Here is a 15,460-nt window from a genome sequence, read left to right on the forward strand (position 1 = left end):
ATCCTGAAGGTGATCAGCAAGACTCTGACTTTTCTTTTTAATTACGAATTAGAAATGCCTTAAACAAAAATAATAATTCACTGATTTATGCTATTATCCCAGGGTTGCCAAGCTGGTGAGAATAACGTTAGTGTTGTAAAAATGAAACAATTTTTAAATTAATAGACTAGGGCGATGGAAAGGAGAGCAGGTTTATTATCTGTAACAAGAGAATGTACTCGTAATGATGCTACAAAACAGTAGACACTTCTCCAGGGAGTTGGCATGGATACCAAAAATAGGACACTTTCCTGAATGTGTGATGGGATTGCTCCAGTTTATTTCAGATTTTAATAAGATAGATGGATAGACAGACAGATAGAAAGACAAATAAATACTGTCTATTGCACAAATAGGAATTCAATAGGAATATAATTTCTGTAAAATTTAACCATGAGTTATACCGAGAGATAGTACTGCATCTGATCTGAGAGCCAAGACTGAAAATTGGATCCTCCAGATAATCAATTAGTGAAAATTGTTTTCAATGCAACTATGCTGTTTTCTGCCAGCTAATGAACCAGTTCTCTTTCCACAAATGGACTCAGCAGCACAAATCTCACAATCATATTTTTGAAAACTCTACTGGGTGAAGCTCAGCAGTGTTGACCCAACCTAATCTGAATATTCTTCATCAGCAAATAATGATGAAAACTTTTACACAGAGTTTGCCACTGATGCAGGGAAGGATACACACATATCTGTAATTCTGAATATTTTCCAAGACCAAGTCATCTCAGCAAGTTTATTACTTACTTGTAGACTCTAATGACAATGACTGCATTTAAGACAATAAGGGGAAACAGACTGAGCAAATATTATTCTAATAACAGTGATCACAATTCAGAATACTAACCATTGCAAACAGGTAAAATCACTGCTTTTACTTGTCAAGCATCAAATACCTATTGAATGGGGCTTTTTTTAAACCTATTATAATTTTTTTTCTGTATGCAAAAAATAGCATTGTTAAATCAATACTGTTCTCTCTGCTATGAAGGCATTTACATCTTTAAGAGAGTATTCATGTTAGTAAAATTTAACTTTATATGGGAAAGAAGAAACTAAAGGTAATTGCATCCCTAGCAAGATTTCAATCAGATTTACGAGTACTATTTCCTTTTGAAATTGGAGAGATAACTAAAAAGGTTAATTTTTACAAATGCATGGAGGGACAATCTCCTAAAAATACAATTTTAAAAAAAACAAGAAACAACTAGTTTCCTATATTACCAGTTATAAAGTTCTAGCAGGCACTAACTAAAATACTTAATTTTCAGCTCATTTATTAAATATTTTAAGCTTAAAAATGGATAAAAAATTATCTATCTATAGTTGTCAGGATACGCAAATAGCCAGGGCTAATTACAGTTTTACTAAACATTATAATACAGTCAGATTTAAAATAATAATAATAACAGAAGAAAAAAAAATAGCAATGACCAACAGATTTTTAAACACCAGAGAATACTCTGAACTTCATATTTTGGAGGGAGAAATTTTACAAGCAGATGACTCAGGGAACTGGCTTTTTACCATCATGAGACTTAAGAACTACCCAGCCCCTTGCAAGCTCTTATCCAAGAGGAAATCTCAGAGCTGGGTAGCACGGAGCTGACTCAACCTCAGCTGGCCCTGATGATTCCCAGTAAATTCAGTTTGACCCCTTACTAGTTATCCACACACATATACATGTCCAAATTTTCTGATCTTGTAATCTTTTTTTACTCTCATATTTTAAGGAAATAATAAATCAAGATGAATAATAATACTGTTTTGTTCCAAACTCATTCTGCTTATGTCCTTATGTAGAATAGTTCATTCAAATACTGTAAATTTTAGCCACTAAAATTTCTAGCACCAGCAGAAAATTCTTAAAAAGGACAATTGATTGGTGGAAAATAAGTCTCAGAATAAAGGCAGCCTGCTTTTGAGACCAGGTTCATCAGCTTGGTTCTAAACTGTTCTGCTTTCCTTAATCTCTGCTGCAACACAAGGGGAACAAGAATGGGGCAAGAGATGCCTCACACAGACATGGGGCAGAAAAATCAGTCCATCACTCATCCTTCTTCTTGGAAAGAAACTCACTCTCTTATGGATCTGGTTAACTACCACCTACTTAAACAGAATGCTTAAGCAGATTAAAAAAAGAAAAAAAAAAAAAAAAATTCAAATATTCCTGCCAGTAAGTTCCACATTCAAAGTTATCAGAAAGTGTAGAGTTTTGAATAGAAATAAACACCTTCTTGAACTGCAAAAAAATATCTTAAAAGTGTTTAGTTCAGAGTCATTTTAATTTACACAACAGAAAATTAAACCTTCTATACTACTACTGTGCTGTTCAAGTTTATATACTGCTTGCTTCACTCACTAAATATTCACACCCCATTAAGTTTAGGTTTTTGAAGACTAATTATCCTATGCAAAGCTCATTCAGTTTGCCTCAAGAACACTTCCCCTTCACACTGGTAACCCAATACCAACTTGTTTATATCCTACTAATAGGCTATAATCTCATCTTCACAGCCCCAAATCTGATTAGAAATATGAAACAAGCTCTCTACTAACTCTTAGCTGAGGGATGAAGTTCACTAACCAGGGAAGTTTTTTTACTGCTCCTCCCAAAAATATTGCCTCCCCCCCAAAACAGCTATCAGAAATTCTCAGTAGGGTCTCTTGATGTGGAAGCCTCTGTGCCTTGCCTTACAGAGCTGGGAGAGTTGCTATCTGGGATCTCTGGGTTTCTTTTGCAACATTTTTAGCATCACCTTGATTGGTCTCATCCTTTCCAAAATCACTGCAAGGGATCAGGATGCCTTCAGCAGATCCTGTACCAAGAATTAAACATAATCCTGTAATCAATTCTGTTGCTGATTCCACTGGATATTTTAGTATCAGTAAATATTTACAAAATTTCAGAATTGTATATAAGTTATTTTTTCTCCTTTTCCCTGACAGCAACCCCTGGCTATGAACATTGGGTGGCATCTTTCTGAAACCACAACCATGCTCTGCTTCTTTTCTTTCAATTCTTGCCTAAACAAGCTCAAAACCAAAAGTAACATCCCTCTAGTCCAGTTTTACCATTTGTCTACTTGTAGGCAGACTAAGCACCATAGAGCAATAGAAATTATATTTCCCTTGTTTTCTTTAAGGGAATCTGTAACTCTTCACCAGCTTTAGACTGTGGAGATGGCTCCTAAAAGCACAAGTCTTCACAGGTGGTGCTTTAAAATGCTGCTCCTGCTCCTTGCTTTCATCTTGCATTCTCATCTTGCTTTCATTATTTCTTAACATTTAAAAATGTTTACAATTTGATACAACTAATTTTCTGAATCACATTATTGAGAGTACTATAACTCTGCTGTTCAGAACTCTCTCTGGATGACTGAATGACTGTATAGCTGAAAAGACTTCCTTCAAGGTAAGAAGCAAAATGTACTGAAAATATTCAATTATTAAAGTGAAAAAAATTGCTCTGGTGAAAAAAAAAAAAAGGGCATGACAAGAAAGCCTATCTGGTAAGAAGTTACATGGCAAGTCTGTAATCTACCTCTGAATAATACAATGGATTTAACTCTATAATACCTGTCTCTTGCCAGGAAGCCCACAGCAGAGTTCTCTCTCCCTCTGTGGAGTTGTCCCAGGGAGATGTGCAAGCTGGACCCTGCTGCAAGCAGACTGCCCTCCCAGCACCCTGGCAGCACAGCACCCGTGGGGCTCTGGCTTCAGCCCCCTGCCCACCCTCTGCATCTGACTGCAGCACCCCAGGAGCTCAGCACCAGTGGCTGCTCCATAGGATGCTGAAGTTCCAAGTGCTGCAAACAGGGGCTTGTGCATAAGCCCCACAGGCTCTGCACTGAGCCACCTTATCAGGACTGCCATCTGCTCTTAAGCTCCACTGATCTGGATTCCTATCAACTCCAGAAGAGCATTCAGGTGAATCCTGCAGGTGTCCTGAGTGACAAATTGACATTGCTGCCTCCAACACAACCTAAGAGGTCAATTGCTGAGTGTGGTACTCACTGTTACCTGTTTTCCTGTTCAGCTTTCTGTTAGGTCCATTTTTGAGTCATTTTATGAGTATGGCAAGCTGAGACTGAGTTAAGCATCTGCTCTCAGGCTCTTTTGTGGATGCACAGGTAGGACTAATATTATTTACACATGGCTAAATTTTGTTTAAACACACATGGCATGAGAAAAGAGAAGACACAAGTCAGACATTCAAGAAAATAACTTTTGCCTCTCTTTGAAAGAAGACACAGGAAAAGCTGCTAGAAGTTGCAGAAACCCTGCCTAGTTTGCTGCTTCTTTCAGACTCAGCATCAAAATGGGAAATTTCAGTGCTATCCAACACAGATACTGCCTCTCAACTTTCCGAGGAACACCATAAGTAGTGGCAGCTAATTAAATGTACTATATTTTTTCCTTTGGCAGTAAAGGCAAAAAGCCTTTACTAGGCAAAAAGCCTAGTCTTTCTGAAAACCTAGAAAGAGAAAAAGGAGGATGCATTCTTCTATTCCTAACAAGATTATTTTTCAAAGGACAGCATCACAAGCTCATATATTGAGTTTAAAATGGACGCATGCAGGTAGCTGCACACGTGCTACAAGAATTTCAAATGCAGGGGGGCTAAATCTAAGTTTCAGTGATGTTAAAAACCTTTTTGCTACCTATTTCAGCGGGTCATAAGTGATTTTATATTCAGCAGAACAGGACAGAGTGTATTTCTCTCAGGGAGAACAACCTGAGCATGTTGCAATGAAAGGATTCGTTGTTTTGTTCCAACTAAAGAAAAAATAATGAGTGAACAATAGCATGATATAAAGCCTATTGAAATCAATGGAAAGATTCTTATTGACTTCTCCAGGCTTTGGATCAAGCCTCAGAAGAGCAGCTATTTCTCTCTGATACAGCGAGCAATCAATTCTCTGTCCCAGTGGTACTCTAAATAATTCAGTATTTTGTCTCAGATCATTTCCTAAGAAAAATGATGAGGATGTTGTTCAAGTGGGTGATACCCTGAAGTGACAGAGTTAACAATACATTCAGCCCTGTAAAATCTCCTCTGGATTGCCTGCCTGCACAAAGACAGGGCAGAGCCAAAGCAAAGCCTCAGATGCTGAGGAGTTCCTACCCCTCACTGGCCGCAGGACAACACACGGTCACATTTCTCCTCTTGCTGGCCAGAAAGAGCTGTATCAATTTTGCTAAAGCTTTAGGAATGCCTGCACCATGACACTTATTTTAAAAAGTAAAATTGTTTTTTCCTTGCAGCAAAATCACAATCTATTTGCATAATTTTTTTTATGTGCACAGAAAGGCAAGAATTTCGCTGCTGACTGTGTTACTATTTACTAACAGAAATGATGGTGTCACCATTCTCCAGTGTTTTTGCTTTATAGAGCAAAACACAACATGGAAGTGACATATTTTGAGCTCTTTTGTTCCCCATGAAAAATGAATCCATAAAAAACACATCACCATTAGACTAAGGAATTCTTTCCCACAGCAAAACCTTAGTAATTTTCTCTCCCCTGCCATAATCAGGTGGCCTTCTGCAAACCTTTCTCCTGTAAATTGGAGAAGCCTGCTAGGAGTTGTTGAGGGACAGTTTGAACACAAACTGCAGCACCTCTGTGTCTCCCACACACGGAGGCTGAGAAGAGCACAGCCCAGCTCATGGTCAGATGAGGATGGGCAGAGCAGCACCGGGAGGTTTTCTCCCCATTTGCACAGCAGGACAGCAATTTGCAATCACCAGTTTTAAAAATGAGGGGGGGGAAAGGGGAGGAAAAAAAATCCCACTTCTCCACTCCCCCCAGGCAGCTACCTAGCAACAGTTGACAAATGAATGGGATGAAACTGATGCTGAGCTATGGCTCATGTCATTATCCCCTCTCCCTATCACTTCTGATAGAGTTACACCCGTGGGGAGCATCTCACCAGCAGCACCTCTGAGGAGTGCAGACGTGGCACAGTTCCTCTCTTCCATTCCCAACACAAAGCCCAGCCACAGACCAGTTTTTATAATCTTCTGTGGGGAAATACTAACCAGCACCTGTCCCACTATGCTGCTGTTTTCCTCCCAGCCTCCTTGCTGTATGTGTACATCTTGCTCAATGTGCCATTTCAGTTGAGTTGGATTAGAGACAACATCATTTGCTTCCAGGCCCAGGTGTTACCCCAGGTGCACTGTGATGCTCCTCCCAAAAGCTTCCTCTGGAACGCCTCATGTACAGAGAGAAACCTCTCACCAGGTCCAGCTCCCCCTGCCAGCTCTCCCCTTAGAGCAAGGAAAGAAATGGTCTCTTCCCCTCACTCAGAGCTGCTCAGTGACATTTTCTGGAGATCAGGGGGACATTTCTGCCCAAGCCCACCCTGCTGCATGGACAGGCTACCTGGCTGCTGCTTCACCCTTGGCACAGCTGAAAGCCCCAAACCACCTGTGAAATCATCCTCCAAATGCACACAAAACCATCTCCTGTCCTCTTAAGACTAGAAACATGTGGTCTTGGCAAGGCCAGAGACAGCTGCTCAACATCCTTGTTCCACCTAACATCACCAGGTAGAGCTCATTGAAGTACTTCTGATTGATTCCCCCAAATTTATTTTTTAATAAAGCAATTTCTTAAAATACCAGATTTGGCATTTAGGACTCACTATATAAAAACCAAGAACCACCTCCTTAATTTGCTGTATACCTGTAAAGATGATTTACTAGCAATATCACTTGGTCATTTGAATTGCCATAACAGTGCTTTGTGAACAAACTCTAAGACTGTAAACAACAATTTTAACTATTTAGCCATAAAAAAAAAAAAAAAGTAAAACCTCATTTTTGCAGTTTTTTAATGAGCAATAGAGGAGAATGAATATTATAGTTAGAAGCTTTCTTCTAGGATGAACCACTTAATCTACCTCAAATATGAAGCATTTTACCTTTTTGCATGGAAATGTAGGCACTGCACACACAAGACTTGTGCTTCTTCCACCACCACATGGTGCTTCTACCAGCACCAAACTCATTCAGCCTCTCTCATTCTGCATTAGACTTCACAGCTTGACCATCACTCCCAAAAGACCATGATGTGCATTTGTGTGCATCACAACAGCCTCATTGAGAAGGCAGAGAAATACCTACATGTACCTTTGCCCTGGACCTCCAATCATTTTAATCTCTTCAAAGAATGAGATTCACAGTCTCACAAGTAAAGGGGAAAGACAGCACAAGAATTTCATAGCCATCTGTACCTAACCACAAAAGAAATTAGCTACTAAAATACTACTTCCTTTTCTAATGAGCACTTTTATACAGCAATGAATAAAGTCCATTTGAGAGCTGCTGTTTATTGCAAGGAAATTAAAAAGGCTTGGAGCACACAGAAAGCAAATTTACTGGGGAAGACACTGCCTCCACTTCTCAAAGATATTAACCCCTGAGTGGGGGAAGAAATGTTTCACCACCCCTCGCTGTTTCACCACTCCCCCCACTGCTGATAAAAAGCCCCAGTGCAGGAGTCCCCATCCTGGCTGTCTTCCCTCTTTTCCCCTCCCAGCATGGCTCAGTGCCTGTGGGACAGGAGCTCCTGCACACCCCTCTGCTGCCAGACACACAAAACCCCATTGCAACCCCTTTGATTCTCTACTTTCTCTCCCTGCCTAGATAACTTTTCAGAAGCTGACAGAGCCTTTACAATTTAATTGGTGTTGACACCTTTTGAAGCGATGCCTCCAGGCGCCGAGGGTCATTGTCTACTTTTTCCTGCTTTTCTCTGGCTGCCTCCATTTGGCTCCCTTGCAGCCTGTGGTGCTATGGTGGCCCCTGCACTCTTCATTCATATTTGCACTTGTACTGGGTCCCCTTACAAGGACCCTTGTTAAACGCCCAGCAGGCAGCACTGAATAGAGATTTTGAGTATCTGAGATTTGAAGGCCTCAAGCAATAAGGGAGAGAGCCCTGTAAACACAAAAGTATCCCAGTAGCAGTGGGGTGTTAACGTAATCACACATTTATGCCCCAAGACCTCAGGACCAAGCTCCTTACTGTCGATTCATCAGATATTAAGCCTGGGTAATTAGGTGGTTTCCCGTGACTTTTCTTTCCTGGAATCCACCAACTATCATTTTCCATATGTCCCTTTTTCCCAGAGCAGCTACAGACTCTCACCCATTCAATAAGCTGGGCAGATGGTACCAGGTATGAGGCTCTGAGCAGCCAGTTCAAGAGAAGTAAAAGGGTTTGGTGTGGCATTCCCAAAGCTGCCCAGGAAACCTGGATCCAAAATGCACAGAAGTCCCACAGTCTCATGGCAGCAAACACCTCTCTCCAGGTTCAGCCCTGCAGTGCCTGCCAGCAGAGAAAAACTTCAGGGCCATCACACCCCCAGAGCAGGACTTTGCACAGAGGACCAACAGGAGAGAGACACTTATTACCAGCACTTTGAGAACCTTCCTTCACTTCAGAAACAACTTTTAATATTCATTTCAGAGACTTTCTCCAAGTTTAAATAAGGCTCTACTGAAAACACAAAGGATTCACTCACTTTCTTCATTCTCAAATGTCAGTCAGTCTGCTTTGGGCCACACCTTAGTAAAACTCAGCCTCAAACACTGTACTAAGACAGTGAATGAAGAAAAGCACAACCAACTCAAATGGAGAAGAAAATTTCAGTTAGGTAAATTTGATACATTAATGTCTGTCCAGAATGACCTCAGTGGCACTTCCCTATTAGGAAAATTCCCTTTCCTTTCAGAATGCAGTCTTACCAGTCAAAGCTAATGGCTGGGCTTTGCATTTTCCAGTCTCTTTTCCACATTTTAGCTTGCTTTTTCACATTCATTCTGAATTCCAGCAGTTAACCAACAGGGATCTGACAAATGAGACTTGTAATTCCAGTATGATGGTACCAACTGCTCCTGCTTTCAGTATCCCTTGGTCTTTCACCAGCTGGCAAATGCTTCTCACTGTGTCCACAACCCCAACAACTCCCCAACTTCTAATGAAGAAACAAGAAAGCAGAACCAGGTCTCTGATGTGCACACTCCTGCACATCACAGAAATCAGGATCTGACTCCAAATTTTTACTCCTTGTCAGTTCTCTCCCCTCAGTCATGCCTGCAAGCCTCTTGCCACCCTCCTTCCCTCGCTCCCCAGCTCACCTGGAAGATGGCTGCACCTCTGGGCTCTTTATTGGAATCAGTGCCATATCCTATACATTTCCATTACCTCAATTAACCTGTGACTGTGAGAGTTGCCAAGACTCAGAATAAAAATAAGTTCCCACACACTGACAAAAATTAATTCATTCATCTCACCTGTGATAAAGGCCTTATCTTTTTTACACTCCACAGTTTCCTGTTGCATCTTTCCAGGTACTCCTCTGGCATAGACACAGGGCTTTCTGAAAATACATCAAAATCCAGCAGTTGTTAGGGGGGAAAAGCCCTGTAGGAGCAGTGGAAGACCTGAGCAGTTCTGCAGATGCCAGGCTGGCCTGGTTATGAACAGACACAATAGAGAGTTTCACAGAGACCACTGATGCTGACAGGTTTGCAGCTTGCAATGAGCTATGTGCAAATAATGCCAAAACCAGCTTCCAGCTGTGACATGCTTCACGTGGCTCTGCTGGCTCAGTCAGGAGAGGTTTCCTTTTCATTGATAGAGGAGACACCATCTGCAGAGCACCCATGTCCCACAAACAGCAGTAGCAATGACATTTTGGTGCACAGACTTAGGGAGAAAGTCACTAAATGAGAGCTGATTACATCTGACCAGGTGGCTGCTTCCTTGAAGACTGAAGGCAATCAAAAAGGTCACTACAGCTGAATTAAGAGCACATGTTGAGGCAGAACATTGCTTCTCTTGTGTTTTCATCATTTGTTCAGAATCTGCAGGAGGGGATGGCAGCTAATAAATAAAAAATAAAGAAGTTCCTCTAGCCTGGCCTCTGTTCCTCTAGAACTATCAAGTTCAGCTCAGGTTGTTTCTTGCAACAATTAAACTAAAAATACAACTCTTCCCTCATGAAGACCAGGGTTTTACAGAGTCTGTTGCAAGATAGAGGATATTATCTGTGTGCATAAGAACAACTGCATCTGGTCAGATGAGAAGTGACCTTTCATTTGCTACAAGTGGTCTTTGTGCACTTTCATTTAATAGCCTTTAGTGAACATTTCTTCCACCATTGTGCCCAGCTTCTTCCTGAGCTCATGCAAACTTTTGATAGCCAGCATTATAAAAAGCCCTCTTCCAGACTCACACTGCTCATTTAGAATAACTACTGTTTTCCCAATGAATCACACAAAATAGCACAAAGTACAGGGACTGTTCCTGCAGTTAGGACACCTTGTACACTTGTGTTATTACAAAACACTATGGGTAAAGCATTAGTGCTATTTTTGAAACATTCAAAATCCTCCTTTTGTATTTTATTTTTTTTTTTTTAATTCTGCTGTATTCTCCCCAAGATGGGAGGAGCATACCCTGTACAAGAACTTCTATGCACATAATCTGCTGACCCTCTCTCTAACACACATATGGGAGCTCTCATATCCATTTCATGGCCAGCATGGGCAGGCAAGAAAAGATATCCCTGTTCCTGTTAAGAAGCCAGCAAGGACAGGTTATATTTAGGCACAGTCTGTGTCCATCAAGGCATAAAGGCTTCTCCAACATCTGCTGCTCTGGTTTGTATTCTTGGGGCCAAACTGTCACAGTGACTGCAATCCATGCCAAAATCTGCTCAGTTCAGGGACATCAGCACTTAAAAAAGTAAAATTAAGTATTTGTCTAAATGTACAAAGGATCTTTGCTCTTCTTTGGGTTAGATTTATATCTATTCCAGTTGTCTTCTGGGAACTTACCTCTGATTTACAGCAGCTGTGGAGGAAACTGTCCATCTGACTCTAGTTATCAAAAAAGCAAAACCGAGCCCATGCGGCATCAGAGGGGGGGATTACAAATGAGGGAAGGAGCCACTCCAGATGATTGAACACACTTTTCTCTCTGCATCCTGCATTTGCTCTTTATTAAAACAAAAAATAATAATGCACCTTTTACTTAGTGCACAGGGCAGCTGTAAAATTTAATTAATCACCAAGATTCTTCAATGAAAAGCCCTATAAAAATGTAACATTTCCTATAAAGAAAACCCCTTTAAATTGCTTAACTTTCTGCTTTTGTACTGTACCTTATGGCACCAGTGGTTGGACACTGCCTACAGTCCTGATTCAGCAAATTGACTGGAAGTAAGCATATACCTGAGCCAATGGAGATGAAGGCACGCTTTGAAATGGTTGACTTGGAATGGCTTTATAATGGTGCCCTATATACTGTCTGCTTCCATATTTCCTGTCCCCCTCCAAGGGAGTTCAAATTACCAAAGGAACCTTCCCTTTCTCACCTGCAGATTTCCAAATGCAGCTCTGGCCAGAGACAAAGTGTGAGCCCCTGTTTAATAATACCTTAACTCATTAATATCCTATGGGTCTGAATGAGTGGGCTTACTGCACGTAACAGTGAACAATAATTACTTTTAGGATTGCTGATCTAAAAAAAGCAAGATTCTCCCTGCTCCAATAGCACTTGCCTGGGATTTGCCCCAAGGTGTAACATGTGAATGCACACGGTGGTACAAAAGATGAATGCTGTATCTCAAGTGGTTTTTTTTGTCTTCTGGGTAATTCAGTTTCCCCATATCAATATATAGTGTTACAAGCTAATAATCCCCACAGATCTCCTTTCTTCTAAGTCAGATACATTAGAAGAGAGAAAATCATCTTTTTCCCCCTCTAATTTACAGACTTAAATAAAGATTAGGACATAGGAACGGGATGAGCACAAAATATTTCTTCCCCTCTTACAGGCATTATTTTCACTTTTCCAATCTCAACAAAAAAGCCCTCAGAGGTTAATTTTTCAGTTACAAGGAAAAGCAGAGAGGGAAGAGGGCCCTTAGTGAGGTACAATAACATGTACAGGGTTTTTTGGATCAATTGCCAGCATTGACATCATATCCTTCAGCCAGCAGTCTGTGATGAATGGTACCCAAGAGCAGGCAGGCAGCATGGGTGACTGCCTGCCCTCCTAACTGGCTGATGAATCAGGAAACTCAAGAGAGACTCAGAATGTGGGAGCTGCAGTGGTAAATGTTTTCATCTTTCTCTTTTATGATCTTCCCTTCTCCATTCACATCGGATATTTCAGTGACTGAGCTTTGCTACAAACTATTAGCCCAAGGCAGTGGGATGGGGAAGGGAGATTTTATGGAAAGACAGAGCACAAGAAAGTGTGAACAACTGGAACTACATGTGATATTAGTGGTTTGTTGTTGAAGGAATTTCTGTCTGGATTGTAGTTCAGAGAGTTGCCTTGATGTAGGGGAATGAAAATCAGCACCCAATGTGCCTAGAGACAAAGCACAGAACTGTCAAAACCCACTCTTCTTTTTATCTCCCAGAATCTTGAACTTGAAATGAGAAGTCCCTACTCACCCACTACACAAAAAATACAGCTTAGCAATCACTGCACTAGAAAAAACAAGACAAGCAACTCTCCCCCAAAAAACAGCAAAGTGAGACACTTCTGTATTCAAGTGCCCTGAGAGACTCTGCCACACTTTGTGATCCTGTAGAGCCTGACTTGAAGCAATCTCATCTCTGGCATTGGCCAAAAGCCAGGGAAACACCCACTCAGACTGACCAGGTGTCAATCTGGGACAATTCTACCAAATTCCATTTTTTTTTAATTCCATATTTTCTTCCGTATCATAGAGAAGAATATGGTATTGATTATATTGTGACATACTGTGACCCATATGTGAGCAATTCTTTCATCTGTGTGTGGGCACTTTTTTCACTCATGTTGCAGCTTCAGCTCTCTCCCCACGGGGATGCACAGACCCCCTCCAGCTGGGGGTACAGGGGTTCAGGCTCCTGCTTACATCCCGCTGGGTTTGTCATGCACTTAACACACTCAGCTCCAGCAAAGCTTGGGCAGGAATATTATGCAATGGCTTCCCAGAAAACAACAACAAAAAAAAAGCGTGCATGCACACGCAAGTGCTCATTTCAGTGGCAGTGGGCAGTCTGTGAGTGCCAAGAATTTCCCTCTTAAGGTCTCTTAAGTAGCTACAGCTCCTAATTAACAAGATGAGAAAGATGGAGCAAGGAAAACAACAATGTAGTATGGAATGGCAACATGAGCAGCCTAACCCCCCCCTCCCCTCCCAAACAAACACACACACACACACACACACACACACACACACACACACAAATATTCACACTGAACAGGGAGCCTGTACAGGGAAAGGGATATCCAGGGACACCCTGGAAACACTTGATTTCTCTGGTAGTATGGCCATGTCACACAAATGTTTCATTTTAAGTGAAGATGAGTAATGATGAGATGTTATGAGATCCTGCATGATACTTGCTCAGGTTTACTCTGCTAACACATCAAGGTGTGAACCATTGTGTCACTGAGATAATTTGATGGGCACACTGCAGGGCTGCATTAGATGTCTTGCAGGAGCTCTACAACTGACCAAAATTAAATACATTATCTACAGAGACTTTCTTTCTGTCAAATAAATGGTTTGGTTTACACTTGGAGGCAAACCAAACTGCCTACTGGGAGAGTCCTGAAGTGGAAATGGCTCAGGAACAGAACTCCCAGTTGTGAGGAACTGAGGGCTTTAACCAAAGGGAAACGTTCTTTTCCTTATTAAATTAATCAGTTTACAAAATATGAGATCATAGAAGGAAAAGGGGAGATCCCCTTGTTAAATACTTGCAGTTAAATCTCTGCAGGGACTCCTACCATAAGTCAGGAATTAATGAACGAGAAAATTAGTCAGTTATTTCCTGCACTATGGTATCCATGATGCCTGCAGGACTGGACAAAAATCTTGCCCTGAAAGAAGCATTGCAGATGGAACTGTCTTCTCCCACTGAGTACACTTTAGATGGGTGTAGGTTTCTTTCCTCTATTGCTCTCCTTCATTACCTTTTATTGAATTACTTCATATGAACACCTAAGACCTCTGGACAAAGTTTTTTAAAAATAGGGAGCACTACCTTCACATTTAAATACTTTGCTTCATTTTTCAAAGTGCAGGCTACAATTAATGGATTTACAAACCCAGCTTTATCTTATTAAAGTTATTTTGCAATGTTTTTTAGTTAATTTTTAAAATATTTTGTGGAAGAATTCCATGTTTTGTTTGCCCTTGCTTTTAAGGGAGAGAGAAATTTTGAGTTAAGCAAACACAAGTGACTTCCAGGTTCTTCAAACAGATGGAATATGCACGTTCTACCGAAAAAAAAGGTCTCTTACTATTTTACCTCAACAGGAAAAAAACCCAATAAGCCTTCCTTGGTCTGCCACACTCATTACAACATTTCCCATCACATTCCCATCCCATTGGCCAACTGCATTCATCCAAGGGAGCAGAAACAAGAAGTAGGAACCAAGACAACAGTGACAACCACAGAGGAACTCTACAAAATACAACAGTTTGGCCTGAAAAATGGCACACGAGTTTGGGTTCAACAAGCCAATATTCTGACTGGTGTGGGTCACCCTAAGAATATACCATAATTTTGTCTATTTCTAGAGGAAAATAATGGAAAGAAGGAAGAAGTGTCTGAGGAGCCCAGCAAGAGTGACGAATGTTTTGGTTACACTCACAAGTCACTCTGGCAACCATGGGAGATTCCAGGAATGCTTCCACCCATAGCTCTTGCACATAACAAAGCCTAAACTTGTCTGGAATACGTTCAGGTTTCATACAGTTCAGGCACACCTCATCTGTAAATAGTCTGTGTCACTTTTAATAGACACACTTGCTCTCCAAACAAGCCCAAATAAGGCTGTCAGGATGACTTCAGGCAGAGAAACCAAACCTTCCCAGAATTCCAGGAGATGGTGAATTTCTGCAACCTTCAGCCCTCAAAGTCTGGTCCCAAAAACAAGGCCCAGTGCTGCAGTACTAGAATGATGGAAGTCAATGATGGAGTCTTGAATTATTCCAATGATCAAGTCCTCAATTATTCCAAGAGCCACAAAGTATTGTACACACTGAGCAGAAGAATCAGATCAGGACTTTACCCATCTTCACTGAGCTGACCTTTGCCTGCTGGTATCCTACCTACAGGTTCAGCTTAGGAACCAGGGAGAGTCCATTTCTCTACTGAATAACAAGAAAGCACCAAGGGGAGAGAAGAGAGGCCAACATTGTGAGCCTCTCTGTTACTGCTCAGGACATGGAAAGAGTAGGGTCAAAATACAGTATTGAACAAATAGCTAGATAATACTTCCAGCCTTTAACTTCAGGCATGCAAAGACCACCTTTTCCACCTCCCACTCTCTACTTTTTCAGGCCAGAACAGCCTCGTGTTGAGTGGTGCTGCATGG

The sequence above is a fragment of the Heliangelus exortis genome, chromosome 8 (genome assembly GCF_036169615.1).
Source record: "Heliangelus exortis chromosome 8, bHelExo1.hap1, whole genome shotgun sequence".
NCBI lineage: Eukaryota > Metazoa > Chordata > Aves > Apodiformes > Trochilidae > Heliangelus > Heliangelus exortis.